This window comes from Rissa tridactyla, chromosome 6 (assembly GCF_028500815.1).
Source record: "Rissa tridactyla isolate bRisTri1 chromosome 6, bRisTri1.patW.cur.20221130, whole genome shotgun sequence".
Taxonomy (NCBI): Eukaryota; Metazoa; Chordata; class Aves; order Charadriiformes; family Laridae; genus Rissa; species Rissa tridactyla.
The window spans coordinates 20,669,547-20,690,208 of NC_071471.1; positions in this window are offsets into that span (position 1 = coordinate 20,669,547).

The window sequence follows — 20,662 nt, forward strand, 5'->3', positions numbered from 1 at the left end:
TTTTTTTTTTTTTTCAGAATCATAACACAAATTCATCACAGAAGCAACGCCTTTATTGTTGTCTTCGGTGCTGAATGAGAAACTATTTCATTTGAATTCAGAGACTGTACAGGTTTGTTCCACGTTTTCAATTATTCTAAGACTCCAAGGCGAGTTCATTCTCAGGTTACATCTCATCTGGTATCAAAGTCTTCAGAGACAGGTGTTTTTTCTTCTGCAAGGCCTTCCTATCAGGATATGTTGGCTTATAGCCCTGGAGCAGGCTTTCCTTGCTGGAAGACTCTGAAATATGTCAGCTTTGCCCAAAGTGGTTTTTTTCACATGTTTCTTCAGGGCCAAAGGTGAACAGTATACCTGAGTAGTTATAAATTCTTTGTCAAATAAAATATACTTCCAGAAAATGTCTTGAATCTCAAGGATGATTCTGTCCTGAATAATGCCTCTGTCAAGAAGCAGGTTTAACAGGACTGAAACCAATGGAAACTCTCTGTGCTTTTTGCCCTTTTAGTTATTCTTTGATTTCTGTTAAGGGTCAGGCTCTGAATCATTTCCCATAGCTGTGATATTCATTCTTCTGTGTGGATCATGCTATACCTAGGAAGGGGTAAACGCCATGCTATAACCATTGTATCAGTGAAGAACTGAATAGGAGCAGACCGTAGTATTGCACAGGAAGCTTGACTAAAATTTGGTTTGGTATCTTTTTAATCTGTTGAGGCACTGATTTCTAACTGTGGCTTGCAAATGAACAGACATTTTGTCTGTTCTGCCAGCTCAGTGAACTCCTCTGATTTCCAGCAGCTTAACTGAGTTAGTCCATTTGTGGCTTGTATCATTAGCCAACAAAAATTTCAAAGGCTGACCACATTGGCTTGCATGATCATCAAGATGGCAAAATGTAAAGTGGTGGGACTAGTCAAGAATTATGGGAGAAATAATTTAATCTGTAGACTCTGGGTGAGAGACATGCAAATTGGGATTTTGAAATAACAGGAAAGAACCCTGAGAAACCTGTTTCTAGCTACTATGAAACTTTCACATAATGATGGTTGCAAGCCAAAAATGCTGGCTGCAATTTGTGTACAGTCCTCAGTTGTAAATATGAGTCTTCCACATTTACCAAACTAATATAGCTGACTTCAGTTCAAATTTGCAAGAGTGGAGAATAGAATTAATCATCTGTTCAATCAAGATGCCGAGTCACTTTGGTATTTGAGTACTAACTAATGCTTAGGTATGCAGAAATATTCACAGTCTTTCAATGATAAAGAACAGGGGATATCTGAGTTCTTTATACCAATTTGATTAGTTTACTTATGTAATGCTGCTTTATTAGTTTAATGTCCTGTGCTGACAATTTTTTTTGGAATGCTTCGTGTTTAGTTCATATCACAATACCATTTGACATGTGTGGGCCTGCCTCCCTCTTTCTCCTTCGATGTTTGAGCACTGCTTCCAGAGCAAGAAGCCCCATTCCCTCATCTGGAAAGGCAAGTTGGCAGTGGAAGTTGCCAACACTAATTATCAATTCCAATTGCAAACATTGTGTGGGTTTTCTGTGTAGCTGTGCTACATATATTGCTCTGTTTCTCTTAAAGGGCAACATATTGCAAATAGCAAGCAATGTTTATAGTATGTTTAGTAACTATGGCAACCACAGACAGATAAGTTTTAAAACATAGGGTGGACTCCTTTGCAGATTAATTGCTATGCCCTTTTATCAGACACCCTGGAGCTGATAATCTAGATATATCTATGCACAAAATAGCCTCATGAATACCCCTAAAAAATGACTTAGAAAAAAACTCGCACTGCAGGGATTCCTTAGGCACTGTGCCTCACTGATGTCTGTATTGAAGTTGCTCAGCTGGTAAATATAACTCTTTAACAGCCAGCCATTCTGTCTGACCTCTCTCTGCCTGTCAAACTACTACTTTGTTACACATCTTTACCATTAACAAAGGTGAAGAACTACTGAATGGTGCAGGGCTGTAATGATTGTGAGAGAGCTTTCACCCTTTTCTGTATCCCTGAGCATCCAATGTCTCAAGGCTATTTCTCTGAATGCAGTAATGTAAAGGGTGGCAAAGCCGACCATTAGAAGGATCACTTTCAGCTGTCTCAGGTTCCTAATCCGTAGGTGGCCTTAGTCAAAGGCCATCACAAGATATAATTGAAACAATTGGAATTAAAACTGTTACAATACTGAATTTGAGGTGTCTAATTAGCTAAAGTTGGCTGTACAGTTGTTGTGTAATCAGCAGTTGTCTATAAAGTTGTTGTATGGTTTTAAACAGCTAGGTACTACCTGTGTCTGATCTATCTAATCAAGGCAGTTCTGTTACATGTGATACTGGTCTTTGAGTTTCCTTAATATTTTCTATTATGACCCCTAAGCTCTTGGTGTTTCTGTATATTTTGCAAAAGTTTGTATTTATACAGTTGGTGGTATTCATTTGAAAGATACCAAAAGCCATGCATTACTTTTAATAAATCCTTAAGAGCAATACATTTTATAGCTGTTTGAGGATCATTTTTTACAAAATATTCCAGTCCATTAATAAGTTCTGAATATATTCTTGTCCGTACAGGATCCCACTATTATTCTTCTCCAACATCCATTGGAAGAGCAGAATCATAGTCATTGTAATGGAAAAATGGACCAAAACGTGCATTCTTGAAGAGAAATATAGTCATTTAGCCTATATGAATCCTGGTACCCAGAGAAGGCTGTGGTTATCAGGGTGTTTAGTATTTACCTTCTTGTAATCAAGAGACCAAAATCCTAAATAATTTTTGCTAATATATTTGACATTAGTGTCTTGTGGTACGTAGTTTCATATTACAGCTTTCTAGTGCCATAAATAGAAAATTTCTAACGGACCCATTCTTAATGTGATTTCTTATTGCAATTTGGTTTGGAAAATGATGTATTTCAGTCAAGCGATTAAATAGACAAATAAAACAGTCCTATCAGTTTATTGGAAGAATGAGCAAATTTTGAGTCACGATCGTATAATAAAATACATTAGATCAATAATGTTAGTCCTGCATCTGTTCTGTGGTCTCAGGTAGGCAGCATCCTATCACAGCAATTGATTGACTGAGAAGTAGGTAGGCATATCACATTTTTTTCATTGTTTGCATAGGTCTGCACTTAATCTTAAAATGTGAAGGGCCTCACATTTGTACACATTAACATCACATATGCTGTTAAATAATGATGGATGATGAACATAAAATAGAACAGCTGATTTGGAAGATTGGCAGGTAATTTTTTTTCTCAAACAATAAAATCCCCGATCAAAGCATTCAGATGAAGAGACAGAATTCCAAGGGATGAACTCCTGACTAAGATATTGACAATGGGCTCTGCCTACAAACAGCTGCAGAGAAGGAAATTTAGTTTCAGGATTGTTTATTATTAATATGTCAAAGACTGCATATAAAAAAAGGAGAAGAACCACCCTCCCCACAAACCCCCATCCCACCCCATAGTATTTAAACCATGGCTTTTATTCAGGCCTCAAGTGTCCATGATCAAAACTGGTAGTCAAAAGCATCACTATCCAGAAGACAGCTCTCCCCTATGCCTCATTTGATAGGAAAATTATTACGTGTCCATGTTCATATGTTGTTCATATGGCCAAAACTGCCTTGGACCAATATCTGGCTCCTGCTTGAACCCCACTGGCTTTCTAGTGAAAGGTCTGATTTACCGGGAGGTTCTGAGTTTAGTATAGCCACTGTTAGAAACATTTGTCTCACTCAAAGCAGTTATAACCGCTTTCTTTAAATTGAAGAGAAAGCAGTAGCCTTCTTTTAGGCACCATCTGGTAGATAGAATTGGTTGCCCAAGAAACTGAACAGTACAGTTCACTGTTGCCCTAAGGCTGGAGACATTTAAATTCACACTGTTTTCTCTCAGGGGAAAGCCCTGACTTAGAGTTAACAGCTATTTGGGTCCAAGTAGGGCATTCTTTTAAGGCACTTCTGGCATCCAAAACAATTCTGCTTCTATCTTGTTGAATCTAGGTCACGATGCAACAAGCAATGTAATATTTAAAAGGGGAACAACCAGCAGGGACATCATGGAGTTTAAAGTACTCAAGTGAAAGCAGCAAGTCCTCGCTGGCAAGTCCTGCCAGCAAGGCTGATTTCTGCATTTTACATTGTACGGTTCTTGGAGAAAAATGGGAAATAATCCTGAAATCATGGTCTGGAGTCCAGAGGTACCTCTGTGCTCAGCATTTCATATGGATAGTTCTAACCAGCACCAGTGTGGGGAGATTTAGATGCTTTACTAAATGTGTAGAAAGCCTAGAAGCCTCTTATGGTTTTGGTTTCACTTTGGGGCCAACTTCCTTAATTCCAGACTTTGCAGTGCCTAAATTGTAGGCAGTGAAGTCCTTTATTGGACCTGGCCCCATGCCTCTCTGTGAGATGGTCATGGTTTTATTCCCAGCAGAAACCAGGTGTGCTTACATCTGTGTATTAAACTTAGAGTCAAAGAGGTTATGGGAGAAGTTATGGGAGAATATATTCCCCATATATCCTATTTCCTTTACAGAAATTCCCCCCTCCCCCCCCGCAATTAATTCAGTCATCCTTAAAAATAGCAGATGAGGAAATGTATTGACACAATACTATTTATACAGTGTTTTACCACTGACATCATTAGAAATGTATAGATATCAGAATAAGCATTAAAACAGAGATTACTAAAATGACTTAAAATGAGATTCTATCCAGAGTAAGAAATATATCCTGCAGGTCTGATGGATGCTGGGCTAGAGTCTGTATATACCGTTCGGTCCTTACTTGATTTCAACATTTTTAGAATTGTATCTCAGGGTACTTGAGGGGTTATAAAGAACAAAGAAACATAATACTGATTCTTTGTGAAAGCTGATAGAAGATGCAGAATACTGACTAGGAAAAAGTGCTCTTTGTTTCTGAAGCAGCTCTTTTCTGTTGATGAAACCTAGTTTTACATTAAGCCATCTATTTCGATGAACTGATTAAAAGCCATTAGCATGCGAGAACGAGACTTGACTGGTGTAAGTCACTGCAGCTTCATTTTTCCCCCAGTTGAGGATCTGGTCTATGTGCTTTATTGGTTATTGTTCAGCCGTAAAATTTTGACTGCCTCACTGTTTCAATAACAGCACAGTAACAGCCACATCAGGTCAGACTAAACATCCCGGCCCTCTGCCCTGTCACTCACAGTGGTTGGTGGAGGGTGCCTAAGGGAAGACATAGCGACAGGGCAGAGACTGGCATTTGCCAGCCATACTCTACAAGCCACCAATAGTTTGCAGTTCAAGGATTTTCTGGTCATGGACTGGTTGAGGTGGTGGTTGTTGTTGTTCTGGGTGGTTTTTTTTTTCTCTCCACTCTCATATGGTAAACCTTTCTGAAAGCATGAAGTGATCACCAGCCGCGAGCATACTCGGATAGCTTAAACCTCCTACCTAGGCCTAGTCCAGAGAGCCTATGTATGGTGCTGAGTAGGTGCCTGTGCAGAGCCAGCTGATATGTAGGACAGCTTAACATAAAAACTGAAGTAGAATGTAGACTGTCTGATTGAGCTGTACTGGTTTATGAGACCTGCTTGATAGGATGAGTGATACCCCTGATTCAGAAAACAATCAAAACATGGAGGTAAATCAAGTGCTATTATCTCAGTGGTAGTCCATGTGACTTCTGCTTGTTTCTTGAAAGATCCTGTGGAGAAGCATTGCTGAAATGCCAGAGGTTAAAGTACAATTTTCCTAGGCAGATGAAAGAGACGGTAGGAGATTGGTGAGAGTTTAGCAACATGAACCCCTTGTTCTCACTTCAGGGTTACAAACCTTGTGATACTGAAACCTTTTGACTGGCCCAGAGATCCAATAAAGTTTGCCTTTTAAGGAGCCAGAATATATGCAGTTTGCATGCCATGTACCTTCCCCCCCACACCTTCCTTTTCTCAGGTGCAATGGCTGTAGTTCATGGGCTGTGGACAGGAAGGAGGGATTCATTCTGCCTTTCATTTCCTTTTGAGAATGTATAAACCGGGACTCTGTAATCGGTGCAAAACTTCCACTAAGCACTATGAAGCTGGAATCATAATTCATACCTTTAGCAAAAGAAACTAGAGTTGCTAAAAGTCTGAGTGATTCATGCTTTATGCTTGTTATTCTTTAGGCCCTGTGAACATCCCTGCTTTATTATGCTTTCACTACCAGGAATCCGAATGGTTCCTAATAAAGGGTCACGTAATGTTATCGTGCATACAAAACATTCCCATAATGGCATTAATCCTTTTGCCTCTCCTGCCTTTTCAACATGTTGTCAGGATTGGCATCTGCCATGAACACTTCACTTAACCTAATTCATGGGAGTAGTTTCAATGTAGTCAGGAGACATACTGTGATCTGCTAGACTAGGGATTTAAAGATCAGGACTTGAACCTCCTGAGCTCCAAACCTATAGAATAAGCTGTAAAGAGCAGCCCTTCCCTTTACGTTCATTGAAGATTAAGTAAATGGTTTAGCCTAAAATCTTTTCTGAAGGAAAAGGAGTTTTAGTTTTAGGCACTGTAATTACTTATCTACAAACTTACAGTTGCCATGACAGAGAGCTTGAGAATGTTAAAACCCAGCAGGAAGAAACTCCCCTCCCATCACAAGGTGGCAGACACCTAGAGACTGCTTCCCCTGCCCTCTGTCCAGCTCCAGTGTGTTCTAGCAGCCCAGGGAGACACGGCATACAAGGATTTCTATGTTGATCAGTGTGGCTCACCGTTGTATGTCAGATGACAGAACAATAAGTGAGAAAATGTGAAAACTCCGAGAGAAAGATAATTGAGAATTCTTTGCATTTTCTATAGAAGCTCCTACTTCATAATCTGATGCTGAATTTTGACTTAACTGTCAGAGATGGAATGGCACCACTTAAATAAGGGGATATGTGAAAGGAGACTTAGAATGGTCAAATGTTTGCTTTGTTATTTTTTGAGAAAGATGAGTAGGATTGCTTAGTGCTTATACTTAATCATTTATGGCTATCTATTGCAGTATTGCAAGCATATGTAGAACTCCTAAGTTTTGACGTAGAGATGCTTCTCACTACCAGAGAGTAGAGGGGAATTTTATTTGTCAGGTTAAGCATCGTGACAGATCTCTGAAAGCATGACATTTCAATTAAACAGGAACTCAATCTAAGGAATTCATTTTTTCTTCTAAGTAATTTATTACAGAGAGGAATATAGCCTAAGCACAATGGTATAACTTTTAGGCATCCCCCACTCCCACCTATCCTTCTGATTTTCTTCATATCTGCTTTTGAGTCTCTCCTCACATATGTGCTCTAATAGCCAATCTTGGTATGAGCTGCTCTCTTCCAGCTACTGCAACACCTAGGGAATCACTCACAAATATAGACTTGCTCACATAGGAACTACTTAATCACACAAGGAGGATTTTCAGTGTAGGGTTTTAAGCACCTCAGGAAATAGACTGTGATCTAATTTTTCACATACCTGTGTAATTCTATTAAATTGAATACAATTTTTACTTTCTTGTACTAGTGGGTGATGAGAAACTACTCTGTCATTCTGTTCGGAAAATGCCCTGAAGTCTCTAGCTGTATCATATATTGTTTTTATTAGATAAATTGCCTCTAGTTCCACCTTTATTAGCAAGATTTTTTAAATGGCCCAGTCCCCTTTTATTTGGCAAAATCTTTGTTGCTGCTGCATAAGGGAAGCTCACTGCAGTGCAGATTTGTTCAAACATACCTTAGGAATTTCAGGTGGGCTCCCTGTTTCACCCCAATTCCCCTGACAGCACAGAGAGAGTAAAATTGCAAACTGAAACTCTGCCTAAGGATAGTGGGAATCACAGTGAAAGAATGTGCTGACCATATATAGATTCTGCAGGGGGAAAAAATAATAAAAACAAAACAAAAAACCTAACCAGAATACCTCTCCAGTTACTATGCTGAGTTTTTAGACACAAGGACCCCTTGAGGGTTAGTCGGAAACAGAAGGGTTAAGCAGGGAAATGGAATAGATGCTGCAGTCTTATTTTCTTCATGACTCCAGAGGCGCTGCAGCCAGCTGTTGCAGTTTCAAGCAGACTTGTAATTTGCCTCTTGGGTCTGGCAAGGAATTAAGGAGCAGTAACCAGTCTCCTGTGGGGTATCCCATCTCAATAACCAGCATAAGCATAATATGAAGGCCAGATCCTCAAAGATATGTAACTGCTATGTGAAATGGATGCTCAAAAACCTTCATGTTGAGGTCCATACTGTGTGCTTTTAAGTCTTTTTTTTTTTTTTTTTTAAAAAAAAAAAAGCAGCACATACAATATTGAAGAGAATTTCACTATTCCAACACTGGTGGAGGGTGATCATAAAGACTGATGCAAACAAAGATGTTTTCTGAATAAAGCCTAGAGATACTGACAGTGTCTTCTTCAGGGGCCTGCTTGAGCCTTTGGTGTTTTCTGTTCACTGGCAATATCTGAGCTGGTGTTCTTGTGAGAAGAGAATACTAATGTGTGCCCCAATGTGCTGGAGCTTGGTACTTGTTTCTTCCCCCAAGTTACTCAATTTCTGTCACTCGGGGAAAGAGCTTTAGTGTGGCTGCTTTGAAAGTATAGCAGCCATTCAGAGCAAAATGACTAGAAGAGACAATATCAACAACGTTGCTACTTCTCAGGGCTATGTTGAAACAGGGATGTTTAAACTCTGCAATGGTGTACAACAGCACAAATTGAGTGGTGGGGTTGACATGCCTGAGGAAAGAGATGTCATCCAGAGGGACCTGGACAAGCTCGAGAAGTGGGCCTGTGTGAACCTCATGAGGTTCAACAAGGCCAAGTGCAGGGTCCTGCACTTGGGTCAGGGCAACCCCTGCTATCAATACAGGCTGGGGGATGAAGGGATTGAGAGCAGGCCTGCTGAGGAGGATTTAAAGGTAGTGGTGGATGAGAAGCTGGACATGAGCTGACAATGTGCACTCGCAGCCCGGAAAGCCAAGCATATCCTGGGCCACATCAGAAGAAGCGTGGCCAGCAGGTTGAGGGAGGTGATTCTGCCCCTCTGCTCCACTCTAGTGAGACCCCACCTGGAGTACTGCGTCCAGCTCTGGAGCCCTCAGCACAGGAAAAACATGGACCTGTTGGAGTGGGTCCAGAGGAGGGCCATGAAGATGACCAGAGGGCTGGAGCACCTCTCCATGAAGACAGGCTGAGAGAACTGGGGTTGTTCAGCCTGGAGAAGAGAAGGCTCTGGGGAGACCTTATTACAGCCTTTCAGTACTTAAAGGACAAACTTTTTAGCAGGGCTTGTTGTGATAGGACAAGGGGTAATGGTTTTAGACTGAAAAAGGGTAGATTTAGATTAGATACAAGGAAGAAATTTTTTACGATAAGGGTGGTGAAACACTGGCACAGATTGCCCAGAGAGGTGGTAGGTGCCACATCCCTGGAAACATTCAAAGTCAGGTTGGACAGGGCTCTGAGCGACCTGATCTTGTTGAAGATGTCCCTGCTCATTACAGGGGTTTGGACTAGCTGACCATTAAAGTTCCCCTCCAACACAAACTATTCTATGATTCTAAGTTGAGACACTCTGGAGAACAGACAGCAATTTTTATGTTATAACCAGAAGTGATAAATTACAATAACACATACAAACCTAATTGCTTTGGGTTTAACTTTCAATAATACAACTATTATACAGTACAGGTAATACGAAAGATTATACATCCTGCTATAACCATGAGGTCAATAACTAGCAGTTTTGTTCTGCAATAATTATTTCTTCCAAAGCGCAGTTTGTTATTTTAGGGTTTGGGTTTGTTTTTTAAAAATATGTATCTTATATATACATATAAATGCTGCCTTAAGCTCTGAGTGGGAGAATTTGAGGCTTGTAATATACCTGTGACAGGATCAGTTTTGACTCTGTCATTTTGTTGCTGATAGGGTGACATTTTTCAGTTGACTCTGACAGCTCCTTATATATATACGCACCCCCTCCTCACTTCTACCAGGAGGAGATTCTCATATAGCTTTGATTTTTTTTTTTCTGCTTGTGAGGCATATTTTCCCATAGTACATCAGGAGCAGGCATGCTGAAAATTGGCTTCTCCGACTGGACACAACCGTATAAATAGTTGACATCACCCATGGCAATTATTAGTTCAAAATCCTTGCAAAATATCGCTTCCCAGGAGTTTGAAAAGCAAAGGTCTGCCATTCTCCTAATGTGCTCTGTATTTAACTGCGAGAAATCCATATGCTTTCAGGAACTTTGTCTGTAATTCAACAGTAGCTTAAAGAAAAGGTTAGGTTGGGTTTTTTTGTGGGTGTGGTTTGGGTTTTTGGGGGGTTAGGTTGTTTTTGTTGTTTTGTTTTGGGTTTTTTTTGTGGTGTGGGGTTTTTTGGTAGTTTTTATTGTTTTGGTTTTGTTTTTTTTTCTTTAAGGGGAAATAATTTTTAGCAGAAAAGAAGGCAGGAACATCCACAAATTTGCAGTTCTTCTTATTTGATCAAATCTCAGAAACGCTGCATTTTTGCTATCATGCCTCAAATCAGTTTCACTCTGTATGATTTAATAGAGAGCATATTTCAAGGAGAATGTCATCACTGGAAACTAAATATAAAAATGAGTACCATTTTTGTCTGAATAGTTTAAACCTGTAGATACTCATACCTTGTCACCTTTGTATGAACAGCCTTCCAAACTTGTGTGTGGTCACAGGAGAGGGGAAGAAAAGAGGCAGGAATAGTAGTTTGCAATTAACACCTGTGTTTCCTCAATATTTTTCCATTTTTTCCTTAAAAAGCAGGTCTCATGTAGTGCTTGGAGCAAGAAATCCTTCATGTACATATGCCATTGGTTGAGGGAAAGGACTGCCGAACGTCTTACAGCAACAAAGTTTTAACATGAGATTTAGGGTAAATGTGTCAGTTTAATCATCTATAAAAGATGGGTGTACTGAGAACAGGAGTATTTTATGACCTAAGATTGCTAACATTTTAAATTCAGATTTTTATAGTCTAACTTATTCTTTGTGTGGGTTACTATTCTACTCTTTGTTACTTGCTAGTTGTTCATTAAGTAATATGACCAACATGAAGTGTTCTGTACATCAGTGCTTAGTGCAAAGATTCAGTTTATTAATCTCCTCCCGTATCCAGAAAAGAACCTTTAACCTTTTTAGACCAATTGAAAAGGTAGTCTAATTCAAGTAACATAACATACACAGATTATTTTTTTAGCGTCAAATACATCAATTATTTAAAGAGCATTTTCTTTTCTTCTGCAATGAATATTTAGCCTGCTGTAAAATCAAAGCTAATCTTTACTCTGTTTTCCTCTCTTATCACATAACAGACAAATGTTTCCTGCAACTAGTGTGTTATACCAGAGCATCTGCCTCTGTATGAACAAACTGCCAGATAGCCCTAGCAAGCAGTCAGTTTATGCAGTTGACAGTTTTATTACTTTATCAGTTATTTGCTCAAGGACAATTTTATTATATGCAAATCATTGACATAAATTGGGGCAGAATGGATTTATTAAGGGGTCTAGATACATCTTTCACTATTTGGTATGTATATTTTTATTGTGTAATGTATTTACTTCTAGAATATTCATTTGTCTGAGAGCTGTGCTGTAACTACAGGATTTGTCAGGGTTGGGATAATGCTGATTTGTTTGGTTTTAACATGCTCAGCCTTCTACCTGGTCTAAGTTCAGAGTACATGAGGCAACTAGAGAGTCTTGACTTGAGATATGGGAGTTAAAAACTCATACTTGCGATTTTATCGGACTTGACTTTTTAAAGTTCAAGATGGAAAATATTCAGATTTTTATGCACGGAAGCAAAAAGCTTCTGTCATTGGTCTGTAGAACTGATCCAGTATGTGGCCTGTTTAATTCACTGGGCAACCGTTTTGTAGACAGTAGTAAAGGAATCATAACCAAAAGTTCTGACTTGTTTTTGTTTTGTTGTGTTTGAGGCTTTTTAAATCTCATATGCTAGCTTCATCCTTGCCCTTTTTGGGTGCACTTTATGTACACATTCATGCTGTTGATACACTTTCACAGATACCCATAGAAGATGCCTTCATGTTGGCTTTCTCGGTGCTGATATCAGGAACTGTACACTTTTGTGCAGTAGAGTGAGCAGGTTTGTGTCCTGTGCTTCTCGCTAGAATGAGACAAAAGACTGCTGTTGAAGGTAGCCTTAAAAACTTGTCTGATCTGGATATCCTCCAACTGTGCAGGGAAAGCTGTTAACATAGCAGTAGCGAATATAGTGTATTTTCTGCCTATATTTCTTTTTCTTTTTTTTGCTAATTTAAAAAAAAATGAAATTTTTGCTTTTTCTGTATTGGGAATAATGGCATTTCTAAAAATCTTAAGATTTTGAGGTGGGAGAAGTCTGCTTTTTTCTTAGATATAGTTAGGACCAGATCAAGTTTAAGGCTTAAGAAACTTGTGCTCAAATCTTTGTTCTGCTACAGAGCCAAGCATGTAATTTGCTACATCTGTGCTTCAGTCCCCATCAATAAATTGGGAGTAAAAGTTTTGGAGGGATGAACACACTGAAAGCTGTCGGATGATCAGGTTTCATGTTGATTGAGGCATGAAATTGGTAGATGTAAGTTTGTGAGACCTAGAAAATGTAATGAGGAATCCAATTTATCTGAACTTGGAGTTACAGAGCCATAATGAGTTATGGAGCCCTAAATGACTCTAGTATCCTTTCTGTCTGAGAGACTTCTACTCCCTCTCTTTTTCTACTCACGTTTAGTTGGTAGAGCATTCAGTCATGTAAGAGGGTGCTGAGAAGCTGTTCCCTTCTTCTCATCTGAAATAACCAAGGTTTGCTGACTTTCCTGTATCTTAGAAGACACTCAATAGTTTCCTCAGCCTGCTGCTGAGGCAGCAGATTGAAAAAATATTGATTTCTTTGGAGCAAGACAAGTACTTAGGATGCATAATCTGATGTGTAGTAAAGGGGAGAAATTCAAGAATTCTCTGAAGTTTTGTGTTTAGAGAAAGATTCTTTCTAAATTATAATAAATACTATTCGTTATAGAATTTCTTAAACGTATTTAGAACAGCGTATTTCAAAGTATTTTGTCTCAAAGTTTCGTGTAAAAGAATACTAGTATTTTAAGTTGTGATTCCAGCCCAGACATCTTTGCAATATATCTTGTGCTCAAGCCATGTCATTCATTTTGGAGTTTTCAAAGTGATGTTTTAAGGAGTCTTTGAAGATTTTAATAATTATTTTTTTTTTCCCTGATGGATTATTTCGTACATAACAGATCCAGAATGTAAAATTGTTGTGTTGTTTTCTCACTTGTGATTCCTTATGGACTGAAAGCAGTCTACTCAAACCACACGTATGGGGAGAAAATAATTATTAGGGATCTTTCTTACCTTGACATTACCTTACCTTACCTTTCTTACCTAATAATTGTGCTTCATAATACTGCAGGTTTTTAAATGAATGGGGTAGTGGATTTCTCTGTGTTAGATGAGCCTCAGAAAGTTCATCTGAGTTGTAGAAGATCTCCATAGGATGTATTGAATTTGAACTACAGTGTTTTTGAGGCTTGCATGTCCGTCTTTGAAAAAATCTGTTTCATGCATTTGATATTCTGCTTTTACACTGAGTTATAAATAGAATATATAAAATAGAAGATAGGTATGTATGACAATGAATGTGTCCAGAACTCTTTCAAAACTGAAAGTTTGAAAGATCCGGTTAATTCCTGCTGTAGCGCTACCCACTAGAGGTCTGCCATTTCTATCTAAAGGATTTGTTAACATAATTCCTAAACTAGTGGGTTACACTGACACTCTGCTAAACAATTGTTGTTACAGTCATCAGTTCATGCTCTATTTAGTAGAAATAAGAACACTTAATGGAAATTGATTGAATATATGATCACATTCAATGTCATATAACTTACAGATTTGGTATGCTATTCAAGAATGGAACTGGATAGATTAGAGAAACACACGAGACATTTCATGGAGCACATCATGAGCCATAGCGTTGGTAATCTCATATTCCTCTTAGAAACAGAATAATAAACTCTGTGGAGGGACATACTATTGATATGAATGTTCTGTTTCAAGTGTAACCTTAAAAATGGGGGGATCATATTAGCCATGTGATATTAGGGACCTGGATGCGTTCCTGGCCAAGAGAGGAGCTTTCCTCTACTCCTCTTGTTTGAGATTGTGTTCATGTGCTTGTGCCGAGAGCACTGTTGACTACGTCACGAGGAAACAGCTAGGGCACTTTCATGCACTACTTTTTTCCTCTTTGACTGCTGAAGAGAGTCTTCAGGATGCCTTGTTCTTTCTTTTCCCCTTGTACCTGGGCACTTAAATGAAATAATCTTTATAGGCATCCAACATAGTATTCCTGTACATCTAAAAGATGAACTTTAAGCTTGGCATATGATTTGTGGTTGATGTTGGTGATGCATTATATGAAAATATAGAAAGATTTGGGTTCTAACTTCTACCGGTAAACTCTTCATTCTATTACAACTACATATACGTTTTTACCTTCGAAAGTGCATGCTTTCAGAGTGTTAGTGAGATCCTTCTGAAGTGTAAATATGTACCTGTGTTTTTAAAATAGATTTTGTTTAGCAAGGTGATGCACTGAAAGAAGTGCTATGTGAACTGTATCCTCTGCTAGTGTAAATCAGAAAAGGCAACAGGCTCATACCTCTTATCTTAATATTAGGGCTATCTTTCTTGAGCAATATGTAATAAACCTCAGTCAGAGCGTTCATTGAAATACTTTTTCTGTACCAAATCTAGCTGTCATGTTGTTTTGCCAGTAAGCATACAATGAGGTTTATGCTTTAAAAAGGTTGTGAAATTACGTTTGAAACTAATTTTATATATTACCTATGGATATAAAATATGTATTGTGTATAAGTACATAATATGTGCAGTGTTATATGAAAAAATTTATATATAAATATGTATGGTTATTTATGCTTTCCTGACACGTACATAAGTGTATGCAAAATCCTCTGGTTTTGAAGGAGAATGGTCATCTTGCCTTCCCTTCCCCAGAACTTCTTCATGATTCCCAACTCGATACAATCATTCAGTGATATGAAAACTTTTAAGTAGTGCCTGATTTTCTCCTTCTCATATTAATTGTATGTGTCAATTAATAGATTTAAATTCTTTAAAATAAACCTTACAATTCTGTGAGTGATAGCTTCTTGCTGGCAGTTTATGACAGAATAGCACTACATTTTCAGAAAATTCTTTCTGATAATATATATTATGACTCCTAATGACAACAGGAACCCATCAATCAGATGAAAGTTGTCTATATTTCACTAAAAAAAAAAATAATTAAAAAATTTCCTATTTTTAATACAGAGAAAGAACTAGGGCCAAGCAGGGGGAAGACAGATGGCAAGTTGTTGGAGCCACCCAGTCTAAAGTCTCTTAAAAATGTTATTTTTCAAACCACGAAAGGGGAGATTGCAAATAATTTTCATTCCCAGTCAAGAATTCTTGATGCTCCAACGTTTCCTGTACAAAAATAAAAAAAGCAAATAAAACAAAAAACTCAGACTCAGATATTCAATAATCTCTCTTCTGCCTTCTTTCCTTACCTTTCTTCTTGGTCTGTAAGACAGTAGTTAATGCCTCTGAAGCATAGTAATATAGTATTCTCCTTAATGTGGAGACGGTATAAATTGTTAATTCTAGATTACTTATATATATGTGTGTGTGTATGTTTAAATGAAGATCATTTACAAGTAATTGTTTTCACTTTTGATCTAGTTTTCCGGTAACCCTCAAGTCACATAAGGTAATTTTTATTTTTTTGTTCAGTACATTTTATACAAAAGGCATTGAAGCACTATAAAACAACCTGTGTTGAAATTGGAGGGAGAGATAGAAAGACAGGCTTTCTTCCTTCCTTAAAAAAACAGAGAATTCTTACAAGCAAAGCAGAATGATACAAGAATGATGTTAGGTGTAGCAGGAGACTGAAAGTGAGGAAATGTAAATTGGCATCGGCACAGAAGGAAAAATCAATTAACTCGTTCAAATTAGGCAGGGGTGAGAGGATTCAAGGGGATTCGGGTTCAAAGTTCCTTGTCTTATTCTCACTATTGAGTAATTCTAGTGGGTGTCAGTGGCACAAAATAAACATCGAAAGCAGGAAATGAATCAAAAAAGAGACATATATCTAATAAAATAAAAGTTGCTATCTAGTAAAGTAAACATAACAGAATAAACTACATTAACAATTATTTCATCAGAGACTCTTTCCATCCAGGACTCTTCTGAAGTGTTCTCCTTCTAAATATACTAAGCTTTTCTTTAGAAACTCTTTCGAAAGGTTAAGAAATTAGGACATGTTTTCATAAATGTTTGGTCAATTTGAATAGACTGCTTCGTGGTTGGAGTCAATAGATTGATTACCACACAGCATAGAACTACATAATATATTCTAGCTGTGCATTTACACCCATAATTCATGCTGTTTACTTTTCTCCTATGCTTCTGTGAATTCTTAAACCATCTTTTAAAGCAGAATCTTAATAGAACGTGGAACTGGCTGAGCAAAACCAATCTCTGACACATCCTGAATTTATGAAGACCAAAAAGGAACTAGGGAAGAAAGTATGATCTAGACTCTTAATTAATAGCATTTTATCTTCAGTTTCACTATTGAACCACTATTGATCAGAGCAATGGCAATATACTATAAAGAATATATGAATTTGTGGGGTGTGGTAGAGATTCTGTATTTCTATTTAAGGCCTTATGAATCAAACTAAGAATCATAAAAGTCAAGCTTGAATGAGCTGGGCAAAAAAGCACAGGTAACGAAGTGCTGGATTAATGCAATGATGAAACAAAACATCACTTAGCTATTAAATTCTGACAATTTGCAATTTCTGCATTGGTTTAAGGTTACTTGTGATTTATACAGGTCTGATCAATACGGCTCCCCTTGTAAAGACAGCGTGTTTTGATGCGTTGGATTATTTCTAAGACTATTTCAGTAAAGACCACTCACCCCAGCCTTGTTTGGGTCAGTGTTTCCTGTTCAAAACAAAGTTTCAGTTCTGCCCTAAGTAGAGCACATACGCAGACCCTTTTTCAGAAGTAAAGCCCACAGTTTCTACACTGTGTTAGCAACGCTTTCGTGCGCTAGATTAAAACATACTGTCAGGTTTTGTCCATCATATTCATTGCAACCAAATATGTTTATTTTATAAAGTGCCTAAAAAACACTTTGTATTTTATATAGTATAAGCCACTACTTTATACTAAAAATAAGAGGAAATAAGGGCAAGATATTAGAACTCATTCATACATAGAGTGGGAAAATGAGCTGTTTATCTTAGTGGCCTATCTTGCATAGGTGGTAACTCTTTATTAGTGAATGATGCATGCTTGCTGACAAAAAGTGTTCATGGTTTTTGTGCCTTTGTTTGGAGCGATTCATTTGAAAGATCTGAACCTTCCGATAATAAAAGGACTTGAACAAAACCATAGATCTGATTACAGTTGAACTGTAAGAGTGCTTGGAAGACTAATTCAGATCTGACATTTTCAGAATAATTTGTGATAAACTGCAGCAGGATGATCTCAGAACAGATGTCGGTAAAACTATTTTCTTGGGCACTGTGTGAGTAAAGAAATTCCTTTCAAAAGAAGACAAAAGACAATACAGTGTATTCAGAATACTCAAAATGCAACTACTAACTGTATTAAATAGAAGGACTGTGAATAATACAGTTTAAGTTAGGAGAGTTCATAATGCAGGCTAACAGTTTGTGATATGTTGATCAAATATTTAAAACTTAAGTAGCATTTTTTTCTAACGCCCACCTCCACCACCCCCACTAGAATTTAACTCAGTTATATACCTGGTCGGTATTTCTCCAGTTCAGAAGATAGTCTGTTAATCAGAAATAAGCAAGTATCAGGTAGCAAAACTAGCCTCCCACACACAGTGCTATTGGTGTACTAAGAAACTTTAGACAGAGTAATGATGATTTTATAAGAGAACCTTTGCCACTTGCATAAACTCAGTACAGTTACAGTTGTGCAAGGTACTGAAACACAGAGCAATGTCACTAGAGTAAAATTCACCGATTGTTACTCTTAATTATGCTTGCATGCATAATTCATAAATATACTTCATGGAGGACAGAGGAAAAAATGTAAGATTGAATAAAAGAACAGAATTCTTCACAAAGCAGCTACAATATAATTAGGCAAGATACTTAATATACTTATTACCAAAGTGATTTTTAGTTACAGAGCTAAATAATGTCTCCCTTTGGAGAAAAAAAAGAAAAAAAAAAAAGAAGGTGGGGGGTGGGAAACGGGACAAAAAAGAAACCCCCCCCTCAACTTTGCATTATCCCATGTGGTGGATGTATGTATTCTTCTAATGAGCTTCACCTTTCAAAGAATGTAAGAATGTAGTTGAGGAAGGTCAAACAAAGGGAGGACGAGAGCTGCTCTCCTCATGTTCACAGGAGCTTCTGAGATCTCACTTCAAAAAGGCTTGTGGCTGTACTTCATCTCCCAAACAAGGTTTTGTGAAATGGTGACTCAGTGCAAGCACAAGAGATGAGTCTCTTCCAACTCCTCAGAACACGGCATGAGACAGCCTGTGTCTTCTGGAGACAGCAAGCTACATACTACATAGGCTTGTCAGTTTTATTCAAGCTAACTTTTCTATTATGCATCTGCAGAATTTGACTGAAGGTCCACTGGGGAGACTTTCTTTAATTTGAGAATTCTGGATTAGGCCTATGAATTCATCCCATCTAAATTATACGTAGTTGGAAACAATGATCGTATGTATCCTGGAAGGGAGATTAAGCTTTATGCTTCAGGGCTAGAGAACAGAAGACTCTCTATGTTGGGTGAAAATCATTTTGCTTTCTGCCTGGCTCTGGGTTCCTCTTGATATGGGACTGAACCAACTGCTGGCCTCACAGTAACTATGATGGTTCCTATTTTTTTTCTCTCTGCACCACCTAAAGAAGTAATTTTACAAGTCCTGTGCAGTATTTTAATCTTATTACAAACTTAACATGGTAACTGTGGGAGGACATAAGAGTTTCATACCAATTGCAGAACTGAATTTTTTTTTTATTTTTTCTTTTAAAGGTCAAGTTGACACACAAACCTGATAGGGACGTTCTGAGGAGGCACAAAGGGCTATAGAACAAAAAACTTACTATATTATAAGATCTCTGATTTTTAAAATCTACGGGACTGTTGCCTCTACTGGAAAAAAAATACCCTATGCTAATACTCATTCATGATCTATCTGTTTAAAAGACATCCTGTCTTATACTTCAGTCACTAAAGTGTTATCACCTCATAGTGTGTATGTACCTTCAACAGCAATTCATTATAACCTGTCAGGGATGTTATATTATTTATCTGTAAAATCCTGAACGAATGGAAAACGTGCCTGAGTCTTCTGGATTTGAAAACAGAATAAAATCCTCTACCTCAGCTAGAAGTAAATAAGAGCTTTAGGAAGGTCCTGGAGATTGTTTTAAGTTAACAAAGTATTGAATTTACTTAACATATCAATGTATGATTTAATTGAAAGCCAACTCAATCCATATCCTTCTCTTTCTCCCTGATCTCAAACGGTTAAATTTCTTAGTCTGTGATAACCCTGCAATTAATTTTCAATAGTGAGAAAAGAATTTTCTATCAAGATGGCACACTTCCTTAGTCACAAACTGTTTAAGACTTCAAACTCCAAACAGCTTTAAAAGTAAAGCATCAGGTAAAGTTTTAGTTTGCACAGCAGAAAAAACCACCATGTTCAAACATATCACACTATTTCAGAAATTGATCTCTAGCTGCTACTCTTCCCTCGGACTTACTTGCTAGAGAATTACAGGGGTAATTTTCTAGGGAGATGCACGTTGCCCTGGAACACTGTTGTTCAGGGCTGTATCGAAGGGGTCCTATAATGCTGAAGTGCGTATTCTTTATTCAGCTGAGTGTTCGAAACAAAGAGATTCCTTAAGCTTGGCAGACACTTCCGAAGGTTGTGATTCAAACAGTAAGTGGTCATTTGCAGATCCCTTTGCTGGACTTTGTTCAGAATTAAAAAAAAAATTCAACGTTCAGGCATTCAAGATTGAACGCTTTCCATTCAATGTTTCTTGTATTCTGGGATTGACAGATTTATATCTTGCTGGAGAACAGTATCTAGTTCATTATTTAATTAACAGGCTTCACAGGATGGCCCCTACTCAGGGCAGCCATCTCTGAGGTAACAGGGTGAGTAACGAGCTGGGCTTTTAGTTATCACTCCTTTCAAGCATTGCTAGGTCATATTTTGAGTCCATATTCTTCATACAGATTCTGGATCATCTAGGGAAAGATTGCCAATATGATACCACCAAATCTAGTCTGGAGTGAAGTAGTAAAGCAATTGGAGAGTGCCATAGGTACATAAGTGCGTTGAATTATGTCAGGGTTGTTACCTTGGCTTGCTTAGGAATACTATTTCATGGCCAGAATAGTTTTGCCTGCCTCAAAAGCAGAGCTCTGAGCAGTGCTTTAATTATGCAGAAACACTGCCACTTGGACA